The following is an 18955-nucleotide window of genomic DNA, read 5'->3' as shown; positions in this document are numbered from 1 at the left end:
GGGCTGTGTTTTCCCCAACATTCATAGTGTTTTAAAACGTGCCTCATCCTTTTGCCTGTTTATCGTGCACCAATTTACAACCAGCACTCCATTTAGATTTTGCTGATGAGTGGTGGGGTGGGCGGATCTCTCTTCCGTTTCAGAAAGACCCAAAGGGCAACTGTTTATGTGGCTTTCAACGCTAATCAGGAGCTTTCTGGAACCGGGCACCGGCAGTAAAACCCTCCTCGGCAGTACCTCCGAGGTGAGTCGCTGATGTTTCCATCTGCACTTACAGTATCATCGCTGCCCAGGAGGGAGGCGTCCTATGCTGGTGTTAGGGGAACGTAGGATTCGCCAAAGTGCCCCAGAAACAGCCCCTCCTCATGCCGTGGACTCACAGAGGTGCCCCGTGCTGCACGTCAGAATTTTACTCATTTGGAAAAATTTGGTAGTTCTCAAAATTATAGGGTAAAGTCCTCCTGATGCACTGCGTGCTGCAGGCACCCACCACTCACACAGATCACGTGCTCGGAGTATTCTGGGTTCCCGAACCACACGGCCAGCCAGGGCGGCATTTTCTTCAGCGTCTGCCAAGTGTAATTAGGCATAATTATGTGGGGGTCCGGTTACTGGGTTTTATGGGTAAGTCATATTGAATCACCCCAGGAGAGGCAGCAAGGAGCATGGGACGTGTGTCTGCTGTTGATGGGGTATGCAAATAGCAGCGGTAACCGTGAGTTAACACGTGTAAGGTCCTCACGCACACTCACCCCCGCTGTCACGCCGTTCACCTGTGAAAGCACTGGGGACACTCAGCCTGGTGCTGGTCGGGGGGACACCGAGGCTGGGATGAGGGGAAGCCCCTTTCCTTTTGCCTTTTCTCTGCGGGAGTGTTCCCATCACGATGCAGGCTCCCCCAGACTGGCTCTTCTACGCAGCACGGCGGTGATGAGGGCAGAACGGCTCAGCCCGCTTGGGGGGCAGGACTTGGTGCTGTCGGTCAGTACCTCTCGGGACAGCGGGGTAGTCAACCTTCCATATGAAGAAGAAAAAAAATCACAAAACCTCCTTGCATTTCAGAAGTTGCTTTAGAAATAATAACGGCGAACACCTGTGGAGCTCTTGCTAAGGGCCGGGCACATTTCAAAGTGCTTTTCAGAAAATTACTGCCATCAGTGGAATCGTGTGCCCTCTGAGATCCACATCCTCCTGCAACCTCCGGGTGTGACCTTATTTGGAGATCTGGCCTTTGCCGACGTTACCATTTAGGATGCGTTCATGCTGCATTAGGGTGGCCCTAATCCAATGACCGGTGTCCCTGTAAGAAGAGGGAACAAGACACAGACGGGAGCCGTGAGGAAGGGTGGAGACGGGAGAGGCTCCTCTACAAGACGTGGGCTCCCAGCAACCATCGGGAGCTGCAAGAGGCGAGGAAAGGGTCCACCCAGACTCTCGGAGGGACCGTGGCTCTGAGACGCCTTGATCTCAACACTGGGAGCGAGTACGTGTCTGCTGTCCAGCCCCCAGCTTGTGGCATTTTGTTAGGACAGGCCCAGGAAACTAATTGAGTGACCTGCGGTTTTCACAATCGCCCGGTAAGGGAGGAACTGCAGTGCTCCTCAAATGCGCCTTCACGTTCTTCGTCAGCTTGGACGTTCGCTGGGTTCTGAGTACAGGCTGGCAGGTATTTATTGCTTCATCTGGCAATGGGCCTAACAGGCTCAGAGAGGTTGAGTAGTCGCCTCCAGGTAACACAGCTCGACTCAGTCAAGAGGCTGCTTATGAAGGAGCTAGCTGGACCCCAGTGGCCCATGAGTCTGTCTAGACTCATTGCCAGTCGGTTTCCTCGCTGTCAGAGAGCAGAGACAGGGCAGGGCCTGCAGAATGTGCTGTGCCTGGGCTTTGCTTTAAATAGAATTATCCACGTAGAGCAGACCGCACGGTCGTTAATTACAGCTCAGGTGGTGGGGGCTGTTGGTGCAATTTTCCCCAAGGAGGGTGGGAGGAGGAATCGTGGGGGGGGCAGCTGCTCCCTCAACTCCCCTCACCCCAGCCTTTAAATGGCACCCACCTCTACTGGAGCGTGAGATTTGCTAGGGCCCAGAAAGCCTGTAATTACCATTAAAATGGTATTGTGTGCTTGGTAATTAGGCAAGGCCCTTGTTCTAGCGCGTGTGCTGTAAAGAAAAAACGTGGCGTGGGTGTGGACTGAGCAAATGGAGGACAGCGGCTCTGCTCCAACAGCCTGTGAGGCCCCTCCGTCTCCGCCTGCTGGTGTCTGTCCAGAGATGGACTGAAACGCAAAGGTTTCAAGGAGAATAAAACATTTAGTTCTCAGGGTCAGATTCTGTCCCCAAAGGCCACCTAGCAGGACAGTGTGTCACGGGGTGGAGGGCCCTCGGGGACAGAGCCAGAGCCATGGGACCGGCGGGGGTCCCGGGGCCCTTGGACAGGGCTGGAAGGGGCTGCGAAGACCTGTCTCCCCCGCAGACAAGACTCAAAAGGGGGCTTTTCCCAAGTGCTCTCCCTGCACCTGCCGGGACCGGCCAGAAGTGACAAGGATCCACAGACCCTCTTCCAGTCCCGCCCGCTCCCCGTCGTCTACGTGTTTGTCCCTCTGTGCGGCTCACACTTCCCACGTCATCAGAGCCCTCCTGGGGACCTCCTGGCTGCCTGGAACCTCTCCGGCCAAGTCTCCATGAGCTCACCAACCTGGAAGCTCTCCAAGTCCCATCCCCAAAGGTTACATGGAGATTTCATGGCACAGACACGACTAAAGAAAAGGTTGGCCATTGGTGATGGATTCCCTTTCCAGCCTCACTCTCCTCCAGAGGCCGAGGGGGAGACTGAAAATTCTAATCCTCCAATCGCAGTTGGTTCCCCTGGCAACCAGCGGTCCTCAGCTGACCTAGGGGGCTTTCCTGCGTCACCCCATTAACGTAACAAATGACTCCTTCCTGGCTCTCCTCACGTAGGAAATTCCAAGGGTTTTAGGAGCTGTGTGCTGGGAACTGAAGGATGACCAAATACAGACTTTTTACTACAAATCACAATACCACGCACAGTGGTCCTGTGAAGGAAAAGATGGGCTGGTCTAACAAGATAACTCACAGGTCTAGGAATGTGAAGGAGAAGCTGGGCTGGGCTAACAAGTCTAAGTATTGGAATACTGATCTGAGTTCTGCTGGACTAACTTGTAAATCTAAGTTAATTAGTGTTGGTTTGCTGTTTATGTGTTTTTGCTAGCCAGCTGGATTTTCAAAGATACATATCTGGCTTTGGAATGTTGGTTTGCTGCCTCCCTGCCTCCACTTTTGTGATGATGCTGCTGCTAAAGCTGTTCCATGCCTGTTGGCCGAATACCCCTAGCTTGTACTTTACCCTATAAAACCTCACGCGCACGTCTTGGAGGGGCTCAGAGCTTCGGAGCAGAAGCCCCTCTGAGCCCGCCGGCGTAATACACTGAGTACTCCAGCCCTCCGAGTGGTGCTTGTTTCTTGACTGGCCTGTCGTTTCCGTAACAGTCCCCCCAGATCTGTCTGCTCATACACAGGGGAAGAAACCCAGGCCCAGGCCAGGCGGGCGCCCTGAGGTGGAACTCGGGCTCTCTCCTTTGCTTCAGGCCAGAAACACTGTCCTGGTGGTGAGCGGTGCTTTGCTGCGGACTGAATATGTCCCCCCGCACCCCGGATTCTTTTGCTGAAGCCCTAATGTACTGGGAGGTGCACTTGGAGATGGGGCTCCTGAGAAGGTGGTTAAGGTTCAGAGGATGCCCCAAGGGTGGGGCCTGATCTGATAGGACAGGTGTCCTTAGAAGACACACCAGAGACTCTCCCTGTCTCTGCTGCAGGAGCGCACAGCAGGAAGGTGGCGTCCTCACGCCAGCAGGAGAGCTGCCCCCGGGAACAGAGTTTGCCAGCGCCCTGATCATGGACTCCCAGCCTCCAGACTGTGAGACACCAGCTTTCTGTTGGTTAAGCCTCCAGCCCCAGGCATCTAGTCCAGCCTCCCCAGCAGCCTCTGCTCTGGGAGATTCTGGAAGCATTAAAAATGCTGTGTGACAGACAGTCGCCCTTCTCTGCTGTCGTTGGCCAGCAAGGGGCTTCTGTTCTGAGGTGAGTCTCACTGTCAAATCACGTGACACGATCCACTGGAAGCCTGCTGGCCCCGGAGGGAGACTCAGTAACCCTGGGGGTCCCCTGCTCACTCGGGGGCTCCTGTGCTCACCTGTGTCATGTGGGTGGCACAAGAAACCACGAGGGCAGTGACCAGGACACCTCGCTCAGCACTCCACAGGGACCAAGGCAAGAGGGGGCGGAGCCCAGGGGCTGCTGACCTTCCGTGTTTTCTCCCCTCCCCCACCCGAGGCGCCAATAAAGGATCCCAGCCTAAGCCGGCTCCCCGCTCGCCTGCTCCCCGCCTGCTCCTCGCACAGCCACTGCCCTTGGCCCCTCTGTCCTATGGTTCCTTTGTTGCTTTTGTTACTGATCGCCTGGCCTCTGCTCCTTCAGGGGGCCCCTCCCGTCCCCACGTGCAGCTGGGGGAGGGGCCCGTCACCCCCTCCGGTCCCTGGTGTGTTCGTTCTCCTTGAGTGTATGCATTAGTCAGTCCACTCTTCATCCATCAAAAAAAAAAAAAAAAAGAAGTCCCTGTTTGGGGCACTCTTGTTATATTCTTTCCTGAACTTTGCCAAACACACGAGGGGTCATCACCTCGAGCGCCTGCCAGCACATCTGCCCCGTTTCTTCCAGCACGTGCTGCCTTGTAAGGCGATCGGGCTGCCAAGACATCACAGATCCCTTGGCGGCTGGGACTGCTGCTCACCGCCCGGCCTGTTGACAGGTGAGCCTGGAGAGCAGGCACCGTGAATCGAGCTTGAAGTGTGTCTGAGGCCTCATGTGCCTTTTCACGTTCATGTGATTCACATGCGGCCCGGAGAGCTGCTCGGGCTGCAGCTGCTGCAAACCTTGCTCTGGAAGAATCCTCAGCCCATTGAGGAAGGCCTGCCTGGAGGTCGACGAGGGTGTGGGGAGGGAGGTACCAGGGGGCCTTGCCTTGATGCCAGCGGCCAGCATGCTCCTCGGGTGAGCTGTGAGTCTGCAAACACGTGAGAGCAGGGTTTCAGCTGTTTCCCCCAGTGTGTCGCCAGTCACCGGCTACTGGCATGGGAAAGCACAGATGCCAAGGGGAGAACGTGGCGAGGTGATGTCTCATCCCCAGTCTTAGCTGATGGATGATTCTGGGCCACCCGGCACCATAGGAGCCCCGAAGCCAACTGGGAACTCGGGCCTTGCAAGTCCGGCTGAGGAATGCTGTGGTCCTGGCTCCTGCCCAGGTTGTGTTCAGGGTTCTGATGGAGCCAGTGGTTCAGCTTGGTCACACTGAGAAAGAATCTAAGAAGAATGAGGCCAGCCCCTCCACCAGGCTGTAATGAGAGGCCAGGTGGGAGGTGATGCAATTCTGAGCCAGGTGAGGATGGAGACCATGGAGTGGGAGAGTTCTCTACAGGGCTAAGTGGCAGGTCCTGGGGGTGAACATGGGGTGGGGAGCAAGGGTGAGGCAAGGATGGCCCCTGGTTTCTGGCTGAGGTCCCTGGCAGGTGGGGAGAAGGGGAGAGAGACAGGACCAGGAAGGCAGGTGGAACTGGCCAAGACCCAGTTCTCAGGGGTCAGAGTCCTCCTTCATCTGGGGTCAACCAAGAAAAGCCACTTCCCTCAGGTGTCTCCCCAGGAGGCCAGGGAAGCTGTGGGTCCCGAGGAGAGGACCAAGGTGCCAAAGAGTTTACCTGTCCTTTTAGGGGTTATTCAGGGATGCTTTGTGGAGCAAAGAGATACCTGGAGGAAAGAGGTGTGCTTTGCGGAATGCAGGGCAAGTCCCATAGGGAACGGGGGTGAACAAAGATGCACACAGAGGTCAGGGAAGACTTCCTGGAGGAAGTGAGCCCCACCCCCAGCTCAGCATGGCTGGGAGAGTAAGGGCTGGAGAGGAGAAGCGCATTTCACGCGGGTGGAACATCGTCAGCACAGCAGGACTGTTTGTAGGGGTGGGAAGGCAATGAGAGGCCTCCATCAATCCTCAGGGAATTCTGTAAGGGAGAGGCTGCTGAGTGTCCCTCCGAGGCCATCCCCTAGGGGCCCAAGCCATGTCCCGCACCAAGGGTCAGGTAGGGGGCTGGCGCCCTTCCTCTTTGGGCTGAGACATTCCTCCATGGCCCGAGGGTGAAGACTCAATCTCTCTTTCTCAGCTGCCACAGGAAGGCCCCTAAAGACATCTGCTTCTATCATTGTAATCAAAAATGAACTTTAGGCAACTTTCTCTTAGTGCAATTTCTCCAGCCTTGCAGACAAGCTAATTTACAGTGGAGCAAATGTCACCAATACATCAACAGCCTCCTTGTCTCTGTGCACAGAAGGCCGGGCTCAGAGGCCGGGGGTTGAAGAGCAGGCGTGCAGAGGTCAGCAGGGGCACGGGGGAAGATGATTAGGATGCTATCTGGGAGGACGGAGAGGAGGGAGGAAGAATTTCATCTCACTTTTCCTCAGAATGGTAAAGACAGCTTCAGAGAGGGAAGCAGAGAGCCTTCTGAAAGGTCAGAGCTGTAAAAACAATAAGAGCCTAATTCAGGGCTTTTGCTATCTCTAGAACATTTTGTAGAAATTAAGAAGTAAGGTCTCCTGCCTCCCTGGAGTCCCTTGGAACAAAGGAGCTGGGTGTTCCATCTTGGTGCCCAGTTATTCATTTATTCAATCATTTTTTTCCAGCAGGCATTTCCTGGTCCTAGCAGGAGGCAGCCTTGTGTGGTGGAGTGAGTTATGGGTTAACCACTTGCCATATGGCTTTACCATATGAGCAAGCACTTAACCTCTGTGAGCCTCAGTTTCCTTATTTTCTTTTAACAAGCTGATGATTGGCCAACATTTTTTGAGTACTCTCTGTGTGCCGGGCACCACGTTGTTTCCAAAGGATCACCTCCTGGAATCCTTACAACAACTCTGAAGTGAGCACTATTGTTTTGCCCATTTTACAGGTGAGGAAACAGTAAGAGGAGCAGTGCAATTAAATAACTGATCCCTCATGTCACATGGGGTAATTTGAGAGAGCCAGGCAGCTTGGTTCCAGATTTGGAGCACACCTAATCACTCAGCTAGCAGGATGTTGTTTGTAAAGTTAGGGCAATGATGCTCACCTCAGAGATGTGGGGGGATTATATGAGATGATGTGTGTAAAGGACCTGGAACAGAGTCAATATTCGATGGATAGTGATGACAATGGCAATGACAGTGATGGTGGTGATGGTGATGATGACGATAGTGGTGGTGACGATGGTGATGGTGATGATGATGGTGATGGTGATGATGATGATGGGGGTGGTGATGGTGGTGATGATGATGGTGATGATGATAGTGGTGGTGGTGATGATGATGATGATGATGGTGGTGGTGATGGTGGTGGTGATGGTGGTGGTGATGATGGTGGTGATGATGATGGTGATGATGACGATAGTGGTGGTGATGATGATGGTGATGATGATGATGGTGGTGGTGATGGTGGTGATGATGATGGTGATGATGACGATAGTGGTGATGATGATGATGTTGATGGTGATGGTCTTGATGGTGATAGTACAAATGAAAAAGCACCAAATCTTCTGATAGCTGCCTGGGATACAGAGAAGGAAAATACAACCGATGATGACAGGAGAGAAAGTGTAGAGAAAAAGAAAGAAAACTCAATGTCCAAATAATCCAATGACCACATGACAGAGAGTGGACGTTGGCACCAGGTTGCTGTCCATGAATGTGAGGAGAAGTTGTCAGGTTGGGATAAATGCTGGAAGCAAAGCTGATGGATGGGATGTAGGACAGGATTTCTCAAGCTTGGCCCTGTGACATTTGGGACTGGATCCTTCTAAGTTGTCTGGTTGAGGGGTGGCTATCCTGTGTACTACTGGACTTTAGCATCATCCCTGATCTCTATACACTAGACACCAATCCCAACTCGATACCCCTATTGTAAAAACCAAAACTGTCTTTAGACCTTGCCTGGTGTCCCCTGAGGGGAAAGGCACCCAGTTGAGAACTAGTGATATAAGGAAAGAATGAAACTGTGATAGTTCCTGGACCTTTGATTTAAGGTGACTTGACAGTGATTTAAGGAAATGAGTGCATGATGCTGACATTTGCCAGAAGGAGATGTTTGCCTCTTTTATTCACTTCAGTGTCCCAGCATGTAGGTCAGAGCCTGCTTATGGTAAGTACTCAGTGGGTATTTGTAGAATGAGTGAATGATTGAATGGAGAAGGCTGGGGGAATAATAGTTTTTGTTTTGTTTTCCATTTGGTGTTTATGTGTGTATGTGTGGGGGATTCAATGATTTTGCTTCGGACAAAGCAAGTTTGAGATCTCTTGGAAATCCCAATGCAAATATTGAGTTGCCCGTTAAATGTAGAAGTCTTGAGCTCCTGGGAGGCATAAGGAGATAAATCTTGGGAGTCATCAGCATGTCCACAGTATCTCAAGCTCTGGGACTTCTGGAGGTCTCCTAGGGCAAGAGATAAATACAGAGAGGAGAGGCCAGCAAAGACCTCTGAAGAGTCCAACACTTAGGATTCAGAGAGACAATGAGCAGCATGCTTGGGAGATGGAGGAGGGGTGGTCAGGGAGACAGAGGATGACAAGCACAGGGAGACATTCTAGGATTTGAGGGGATAGTGTTGAAAGGAGGGAGGGGACACCACATGGAATGCTGCTGAGAGCATGGGTCAATGAGGACAGAGAAGTGGACCCTGGAATTGGAGTCAAGTCCAGGGTGGCTGGGGCAGAAGTCAGCTCAGCAAGACAGAGAGGATAGAAGCCCTTTTGCAATGAGCTCCAGAAACATCTGGCGTGGGAGCAGCAGAGGGTCTGGGGATGTTTGCTATGAAGGTTGCCAAGAAATGGAGTAGGGGGAGGAAGGAAATGTGGGGTGTGAGGAAATGTTAAAACAGGAAAACTTTGTTCGAGACTGTTTCAATAGCAGAGGAAATATACCTCCAAATACACCAGGGACAAGTTGGAATTTATGGCCAACAGGCAGAGTGGGTGGTCAGTGGGTGGAAAATTACTAAGAGGAGATATTAAAGGTCAGGGATTCTTGCTAAACTGGCCTGAGTGGAGTCTTGCTAAAGGCAGGCCAAGGGGGAGACCTATGAGAAGAGAGCTCATAGAAGCCAATCAGATTTGGTCACTCTGTCCAGTGTCACAGGCAGGGTTTTGAAGGAAGGAGACACCGGATCACGTTCTGAGGCCAGTGGGCAGGACCATGGAGAGTTCCTCCACTTCTGGTGCTGCTCCCCGGTAGGCACCACCTCTGAGCAGGTCAGAGACAGAGGTGGTCAGAGAGTGGCCCCAGGCTTTGGGCTGTTGCTCTTGCCTGTTCTCAAGGCCACAGAGCTCTCAGCTCCACCACAAGGGAAGCTGCAGATGGGCTCTGCTCCCTGATAATCCCTAGTCATAAATTTGGCTTCTAGAACACACTTCAGCAATCCCTGCATCACCCTGCCTTGGCTCCTGGCAAGTCCAAGGCAGGCTGTGGGGGGTCCACTAATCCAGCCCAGTCGGTGGGCTGTGGACTCAGTGGCACCAGCTCAAACAGGAAGATGGGAGCACCATGTCTTAAGAATGTCCCTGCCCCCTTCTCCTTCCAACACGGTGGTCATGTATCTACTTTCTTCTCTAAGGTGGCAACTGGTCCCCGGCCCAGAGACGTATCTGAATTCACATTCAGGTAAGGAGGGAAGGACCTTAGGTGACCTTCCCCATGGTCAGTCCCGGACACTTGCAGAATCAAAAGTCACAAGATTGAATTGATCCAAAGGCTGAGTTGTCCCCCTGATGAAGCCTCCAATAGAAACATGAGTTTTGGGTTGTGCCTCGTCTGGCTTCTGGGGTGAGAGTGGAGCCCTTAGAGAGGCATCTGGCATGTGATTGGTGCTCGATACACATTTGCCGCTGTTGCTATTTTCATTTCTGTTACTTCTGAGAGCCCATCACCTGACTCTGATGGTGTGAGTCATTTATCAGAACCGTCTCCTAATGCTCTGTCACCAACAGCCTCAGTCTTGATGCGTATTTTCCTAGGATTCTAGAATCCATGGTTAAGGGCAGCGGTGGGTGAGGTGGGGGTTGTTGGAAAAGGAGCAGATGAGAAGAGGTGTTTAGGGAAGGTTCATCTGATGGTGAAGATCAGAATGGTTTACACAGGAAGACGATAAAGCAGGAGGTTCACGGACCTCCTGTTCCCTTCTGGCCATTTTCAGAAAAGGATTTGGCTGAGATCTCTCTGGATTTGAGAAGTCCCACTCATGGTGTGAGATAAGGATGTCGCTATCTTTTTCGTGGCACATGCACTTAGATCCAGCTCAGTCTCACCACTTCCAATTGTCTATCCATCTACCCACCCATCTGTCCATCCATCCAGCCAACCACCCCTTTCTCACTCACCTCCCATCCATCCACCACCCACCTACACACTCATCCACCCACCCATCCATCTACCCCAGCTATCCATCCGTCTATCCACCCACTCACTCATCAGTCCACCCACCAGCCACCCATCCACCTCAGTATCCATTTAGCAACAATCACAGAGCCCACTCCGTGTTCTGGGCAGAAGCCAAAGTGATGAGTCACTTCCGTGCTTAAAAAGGACCCACTTCTACTCAAAGGACCCAGCAGTGGACAAAATGCCTGACCAGAAGTATGCACAATGCATTGTAGCCCAGAGTGGAGGGTGATTCAATGTGGGAGGAGATTTACTCTCGAAAGGAGCGTAGCAGGTAGCCAGGCAGACACGGGGGGAGGAGGACAGGGGCACAGGGAGGAGCATTTACAAGTCTATTGTGGAGAGATAGCCCAGGGGCTACAGGGGCTGCAGCTGTTTGGTGGCACGGCAGGGCCACAGGGCTCGTGTGAATTTGCTGGGTGGTGAGCTGGAAGGGCAGCATCCGTCAGATCACAAAGGGCCGGATCACCGTCTGGACTCCATCAGACTGTGGCGGGCACTGGTGGGCTTGTGGAGGGGGTGTCAGGATGAGCCTTCCCCGTAAAGAGGCCACCCTGGATGAGGCTCTGCGATCGCCGGGACCAGTGCTGGAAGCAGAGCCTTGCAGGGAGGGCAGGCAGCTGCCCGGTGGGATATAGAGGTGCTGCAGCCACTGTCACCTCCCTGTGGCCGCTCATCACAGCTGACCCTGCCTCCTGTGTGCCACGTGACGCACACATTGGATGCTCTCTCTCTCTCAGAATCTTCCCGACGTCCCATGAGGTGGGCACTTCTGTCATCCTTGTTTCGTAGCCCAGAATCAAAGCACAGATAGTTTAAGTGACTTGTCCAAGGTCACCCATTCCGTAAGAGGTGCGGCCACTTCAGGCTGGACTCTGGGACTCCAAGCCCCTCCCCGAGTCTGGGTGGGGCACAGGGAGGCGGGTGGAGTGGGGTGGGGAGTGGGGACCCAGCAGAGAACTCAGCCTTGGAGCCGGGGTTTCATTCCTGAAGCTTTCCCTGAGGGAAGTGTATCTATGGGATGAGCTTTAATTAGTCTGGACTGGAAAGCGGACTGAATCCTGAATGGGGCCGCGGAGGCGGGGCCCATGTTCTCAGGTTGCCTGTAAGACTGCGAAGGCGAGCTGGTCGGCCCGTGTCTGTTTCTTGCCTCCTCCCACAGCGCTTTGAGATGACAGGACCTATTTCAGCACCCATTAAGCGCACATGTTCCCTAGTGGGATGGTTGCCCCATGTCCCTGTCACCAGGGCTTGTCGGTGCCATGCAGGGACCTGTAGGACTTAAGCAGAAGATGGAGCAGCGGGAACTCAGAGCTGCTGGGGCAGAATGTGCCACCGCTCTGCACGGTCACTCAGCAGGTTTTACAAAGCCCGACGTGACTCTTCCCTACAACCCAGAAACGCACTCCCAGGCGTTTACCCAAGAGAATGGGATGATGTCCACCCAGAGGTGTGTGAATTATCAGGGTCAATGTTCACAGTTGCCTCAAATGGGAACAACCAAGATACCCCTCAAGATGTGGACGGACAAGCCATGTTTCAGATCAGATCAGATCAGATCAGGTGTGTGCACACATGGGGTATGTCCTCAGCCCTAAGAGAACAGCCTTGGGCTCACACGACAGGGACAGATCACAATGCCACAGCGAGTTGAGGAAGCTGACACAGGAGACTGCATGCCATGTGAGCCCACGTCTGTGAGACTCCAGGAGAGAGAAAAGTTACGGTGGGAGAAAACCGGGCAGTGGTTGCCTGGGGTGGAGGAGGGAGGTGCTGGGCGGAAAGGTCACACCAGAACTGTCAGGGGTGCCGGCCACGTTCTCTGCCTCAGTGGGGGTGGTGTTTACGTGGCTGCCTGCATTTGTCCAGGTTTATAAAACTGCCCTTAGAAGGCTCTGCATTTCAATTTCACTGTAAGTAAACTACACTTGAAAGAACAAAAAGTAAAAGGCAAAGAAAACAGAGGGAGGAAAGAAGGAAAGAAGGGGGAGGGGAGTGAGGGAAGGAGGAGGTGGGTGAGGGAGGCAGGAGGAAGGAAGAAAACAGACCCCAGGCAGCCTGGGCCTCAGGGGGACCCCAGGCCCACCTTGGTGGGTGGGTGCCCACAGTCAGCCCCCCTCCTCAGCTCCCCACTGCCCTGTACCTTCCCACTCGCGCCTGAGCAGGTGAGGAGTGAACCCTCATTTGTCCCGGAAGGGAAGGTCCGGGTACCCTCATCCCCTGATGTAGAGGCTGTGGATTCACAAGGGCAACTGACAGCAAGTGACAGCTGGCACAAGTGACAACTCAAGGTCACACAGCAGCAGGGTCGGGATGTAGATCCAGACTCCTTTGGGTGTCAAGGTCACGGTCTACACTGATGACCTTGTTATTCTTGGACAGGATGTGGGTGTGGAAATCCACGTGGGCTGGCGACAGCTCTGGAGGCCCTGGTGGCTTGGGGTCCATGTGAGTGCTCTGTGCACCCACCGTAGGTGGACGTCCTTCCTTCCTTCCTTCCCTTGACCAGAGGCTGCCCTGGAGGCGCCTTCTCTTCTGGGAGCGACGACCGGCCCGAAGGGCTGCAGTGGCAAGTGTCCCCTGCCTCTCTGAATCCGCCAGCAGCTCCACACTCTCTTGAGCTGTTTTCTCAGAAACGCAAATGTTGCTGGTTGCCGTCAGCGGCAGCAGGAGAGTGAGACTTGACCCCACGTGTGCACAGCAAGCAAGGAGACAAGACAGGAGGGCAGGCAAGAGCCAAATGGGATGCTGGGCTGACAACCGGCCTGCATTCAGGTGCCCATGGAGCCCGGAAACACCTGGGTCTTCCTCAGAAGCCAAGAGCAATTGCATATGAAAGCAGAAACAAATCCATCTTCTTACAAAGAAGGAAACCAGCAAACGTGATCTCTTTCCCTGGACACACCTGGAGGGGCTCTGAAGGGGGAAAAGGAGCTACGTCCAGGTGGGAGCTGTCTCCCTCGGTGGGGTGGAGTGCAGGGGAGACCAGTGAAGAGGAAGAGGACACGGCAGGCCCCCTTCCATGACCTTAACAGGTCACCATGCCAGGCTGAGCCACAGTGATGAGATTCCTGACTGTGGCTCCTCAGAACATTGCAGAGAGTAGTAATTCTTCATGGCTATCATGAAATTACAGAAGCAACGTTTATCTCACTTTGCTCTGGTTTTAGAAGTAAGGGCCCCATATCTCAACAGGACTGGCCTCCCCTACGCAGGGGAGCAAATCCGCTTGCCTCTCTGTTAAGTGATCAGGGGTCCAGCGGTGTGAGCCCAGAGTCCTAGACCGTTCATCACTCAGCGACCCCGACTCCGGGAACTCTTCTGCTGAGACGATCGGAGATGCAGATGCAGTTTCCAGCATAAGCGCGTTGCCGGCATTGTTACTAAAAATAGGGAGCCAGTGGAGAAACCTCTGTCCTGCAAGCAGAGGACACGTTGACTGTGGCGCATTCACAGGACGGGTTATTGTGCACCTGCAGAAACAATGTTGGCAGGAATTTTTTAAAATTATGATAGAGATTTTTAGTGACAAGAACATACACAGGTTATCTCTACTGAATATCACCCAGACGCCACGTCGGTTGTCCCCAGTGACGTTGCTGAGAAGTTTTAACTCCATCCCTGGTCCTCACAGGATTTCCCGAGTTTTCTGAAGTAACTGTCTGTTGGGTTTATAATCAGAAACCTGGTGTCGTGACTGCAGATTGGGTCTGTGCCCCACAGTTTCTCTTCTTTACTTTCACCCCCGTCTCCCAGCCTCTTTGGAGGAGTTGAAAATGATGTCACAAATTAATGATATTTGGGGATCAGTGTTGTGACCCCACCCCACCGTTCTCCACACACCGACGGTCAGTTTCCCTTCCTTGTCCCTCCCCCTCCCCCAGGATCGTCCGCAGGTCTGGGACTCAGCGATGCCACCTGGGCTGCCGGGGTCTGCGCTCGGGTGTGCCGGCCACATTCGCCTCGACTGTCAGATATTAGTCAGAATGCAAACACCGGGACAGGTTTGTGGGACCCTGACTAATGATTCTGAATTTCCTGACTCACAGGAAGGAACGCCCACCAGGCTGGATGGCCCTGTGGGCTCGCAGACGGAGGAGGTGGCTCGAGGCCCGTGTCTCCCACACCTGCCTCCCCCCTGCGCCCCGTCAGGGCCCTGAGCTCACGGCTCCTGCGGCTCTGTGGGATGCACTTGCTTTGCCAGTGGTTTTCCCCTCAGAGTCTTCAGGGCCTCTGTGTACACAGTGCGTTAGTCAGCTCAGGCCGCCACAGCAAAGCACCACAGAGCAGCCAGCTCAGAGGACAGGATCTGTCCTCTCCCGGTTCTGGAGGCTGGGATCTGAGGCCCAGGTGTGGGCAGGTTTCTCCCAAGGCATCTCTCCTTGTCTTGCAGATGCCGTCTTCCCCCTGTGTCCCCACCTGTCACCCCACTGTGTGTCTGTGTCCCGATCTCCTCTTCTTACAAGGACCCCAGTCTTATCGGATTAGGACCCACCTCATGACTTCATTTTGCTTTAATCACCTCTTTAAAGGCCTTTTCCCCCAAATGGCACATTCTGAGGTCCTGGGGTGACAAGGACATCAACATATGAATTTTGGAAGGAACATAATTCAGACTGAAACACCTACTGTGTGTGTTTCGTTTCTTCAGCAAACAGCGACTGGCTCTCCAGCCAATTCCTTTTCGGTAGATAAAGATGGTAATTTGGGTGTTTTAAAAATAAGCTGATTACCTTTTGGGATTCTTTCAGGAGACTGGGGATGCGGGGCCCCCCTTTGGAAAGATCTTGTGGTAAACAGTGTGAACACCACAGGAAAGTAGACATGCACGGAGCTCATCTCAGTCTTACAAACAATAAGCACTAAGTAATCGTTGAATGAAGACGAATCATGGTCCTGACGGCCTTTTACTGATGGACATAGTTACAGGCAGAAGCTCCTGCACAAGAAAAGCGATGTCCTCCACGCCCCCATCTTTGTGGACGTTCAGTAATTCTGCCATCACTCGTTTGCCTTGCTCACGGTCCCGGGAGGACAGAAGATGCGCTATAATTTCATTGCATGAGTTTGTACAGGGGCTTCTCTGAGACGCCTCACACCTAGGTCTTCATAAATATAAGTGTTCCTTCGAAGGGGGCTTCCTCCCCTGGGTCCGGAAGTTGACATTATAAATATCTGTCCCTTGGTAGCACAATCACACTCTGGGACAGTTGTGTAGAGAGGAGTAGGGCCCCACCTAAAGAGAGAGCCTGGCTTCCGTCCTGGCTCCTGGGAGGTAAGTGGAATTCCCTGAGGGGTAAGAGGTGTCATAATTCTAACGCCCCGCCCACCCCCGTATCCCGGATCATGACCTTACTTGGAAGCAGAGCCTTTGTAGACGTAGTCCAGCCAAGATGAGGTTGTTAGAGTGACCCCCAGTCCAACATGACTGGGGTCCTTGTGGACAAAGGAAATTTGGCCACAGACACTCACACAGAAAGGACGTCATGTGAGGATGAAGGCAGAGACGGCATGGTGTGTCTGCAGGCCAAGGACCGCTAAGGATTTCTGGCAAATCACCAGAGAGGGAGAGAGGGATGGACGGATTCTCCCTCAGAGCCTCCTGAAGGAGCCACCTTGGCCGGTAGCTTGATCTTGGACTTCGGAGCTGTAGGAGAACACGTGCCTGCTGTTTAGAGCCACCCAGGTTCTGGTACTTTGTAACAGAAGCCTAGGAAGCTAACACGGGGCGGGGGGTGGGGGGAGTGTGTGTATTGTGTTGGCTCCCTCAAACCCCAACAATCTAGATAAACCTGGATCTCTTTTAGATAATAAATTCAAGTTTCCAAGATTCCACTGCTTCTCACACTCCTGTTCAAGATGGTGCCCACGGTGGGGGTGGCCTGGCTCCTCCCATCAACAGTCCTCTTCTTCCCTCCACGTCCCCCAGAGCAGAAAGGCCATTTGCCCACTGCACACCTATGTACAGCGGGCAGCTGGGACCTCCCTGCAGCTCCGAAGAAATCTGGCTTTAGACTTGTAAGCTTGGTCCTGATGTGCTCAAGAGAGAGACAACATAAACAGCATTCTCTTGCCAACATCTCAGCCTCCCTTCTCTTGTTTTGTTTAAGAGTTCTTACAAACTCGATTCCCAGACACAGAGCTGACCTAATGGCTTTTTATTCCCTAGTCCTGGCTCCTTGGGGAAAGATACCCCCTGGCTTGGTCTTGGAGGTGGGAGGCTGCAGAACAGGCCCTCAGGGGAGATGCAAATGACATTGACAATGTCTTGGCAGTTTCCATCCCTCCTTACGTGCACGCATTCTGAGTACCTGCTCTGAACCCATGTAGGACCAGGACCATGGACAGCAGACTTTCCAGGGTGAGCAGTCATTCCTTTGTCTCTCTTTGCTTTTGGAAATGTGGAGGTTAGGATGCTTTTGACCAAAAGCAGCAGAAGATCTAGCCAACAGAGCATAAACAATAAGATATTTTTTATCTTATGAAACATGAAGTTGAGGGATGAGTGGCTCCAGAGTCTGCTATTTCCGTGTCATGGTGGCATCATCAAAGGCCTGGAAACATCTTGTCTTCGGCTCTGCCATCAGCTGCTCACCAGGCTTGCCGCCCTCTGGGGATGGGGATCAGCTGCAGTGATTCCAGCATCACAGGCAAACCTGAGTCTCTCTGACCGTATTTCTTTTTTCTTTTTTTCCTTACACTAGGGAGGAAAAAGCTCCCCCTAAGCCTGTTGTAAATATTTCCTAACCCCCACTGGCCACATTGGATCACACTTCAGTGCCTAAACCGGTCCTTGGCAATGAGGAAGACTGGCTCAGCCCAGCCACGTGTCCATCCCAGGGGACAGAAATCCTCCCTCTGCCTGAGTGTGTGGCTGTCGAGGGCCCTCCCACAGGAAGAAGGGGCTGCGATTGCTGGGAAAGAAAAACACCAGTTTCAGCCAAGGAGAAACCGCGGTGTTGTGCTTTGGCCTAGAAACAAGGCAGAAACAGGCAAACAGGTGCAGCAAAGCCTTCAGACTTTCTCTTTTTGAATTTAGACCTGGGATTGTGATCTGGGCCTTTAAAGGTTTGACAGCCAAATGCCCACCCTCTTCAGAAAGCACATACAGTAACCCGGTTTTGGTTCCTTGCAACCCAAAGAGTCCTATTCATGACAATGTGATTCAAAAGGGCGTTTGTCGGAAGGTGTTAGAGCCCACAGAAGAGTTCTGGGCGTGTCCCCGGGGCTTTGGGGGACTGGAAAGCGGGCTTAGTTTCTGCCAAGATTCTCTCTTGTTTCTGTTTAGTCTGGCTTCTTGATTCCATTCTCTCCCACGTGAGATGGGGTCCTTCCTGGCACAAGGAACAGAATAGCCAGACCTCTGAGCCCCATTCCTTCAGTGCCTTTGCCTAAGAAGCAGAAGCTTCTGCTACCATTCTGCATGAGTGTCCTGGGGCTGCCCCGACAAAATCCAGCACGCCGGGCAGCTCAGAACTACAGGAATCTATCATCTCATAACTCCGGGGGCCGGAAGTCCGAGAGCAAGGTGTCCACAGGGTCGGCTCCTCCTGAGGGCCCTGAGGGAGGCTCCGTTCCAGGCCTCTCGGCTAGCTTTCTGGCGGCTTGCTGGAATCTGGAATTCCTGGGCTTGGGCGTTGCCTGGATCCCTGCTTCATCCTCACGCAGCGTCTCTCTGTGCATCCCTATGTCCACAATCCCCCGTTTTGTCGAGACGCCAGCTGCACTGGATTAGGGGCTCACCTGACTCCAGCACGACCTCATCTCAGCTTATTAGGTTTATAACGACCCTCTTTCCAAAGAAGGTCACTTCTGAGGTGTGGGGAGTAGGATTCCATCCCGTGTATCTAGGGGGGCAGGGTTCAGCCCACTGCACACTCCAGCAGGAAGAGTCCAGGGCCAGCCCTTCTGGCCTCTTGTCACCAGGGAACCATGGTCTTTTTTGGGGTGGGGGAGGAGAGGATCGTGCAGGAAAATAAAACACTGATGTTGGTGGCACCTGGGGACCTATGCTTCCAAGAAGGGAGACTCTTTTCCAACCACTTTTGTGAGAAAAGCCAGAATTTCATGTAGACCATCACCCTTGGTCTTTTCACAGTTGATGTGCAGCGGGTCACCCCCAGGCTCTGCTCGGCAATACCAGTTTTCTACCATTTGCCGATGTTCTCACACATCTCAGACACGTGACCTCTTCCCAGCAATGCTTCAAAGAAGGCGTTGGTGACAGGCACAGTGACACGGTGACTGCAACCTGCCGTGGACTCAGTGTGCGACCTTGGGCAAGTTCTGGTAACCTCTGCGCTTCCGTGTTCTCATCTGTAAAGTGGGGATCGTGGTAACAGTGGTTGAAACGTCGGGTCACTGTGAAGACTAAGTACGTCTGTATTCCATTTGGGGTGGAGCCGAGGTTAAGTTCTCCAATTTCACATTA

The sequence above is a fragment of the Camelus bactrianus genome, chromosome 13 (assembly GCF_048773025.1).
Source record: "Camelus bactrianus isolate YW-2024 breed Bactrian camel chromosome 13, ASM4877302v1, whole genome shotgun sequence".
In the NCBI taxonomy this organism is placed as follows: Eukaryota; Metazoa; Chordata; class Mammalia; order Artiodactyla; family Camelidae; genus Camelus; species Camelus bactrianus.
Note: the sequence above shows the minus strand (reverse complement) of the source record.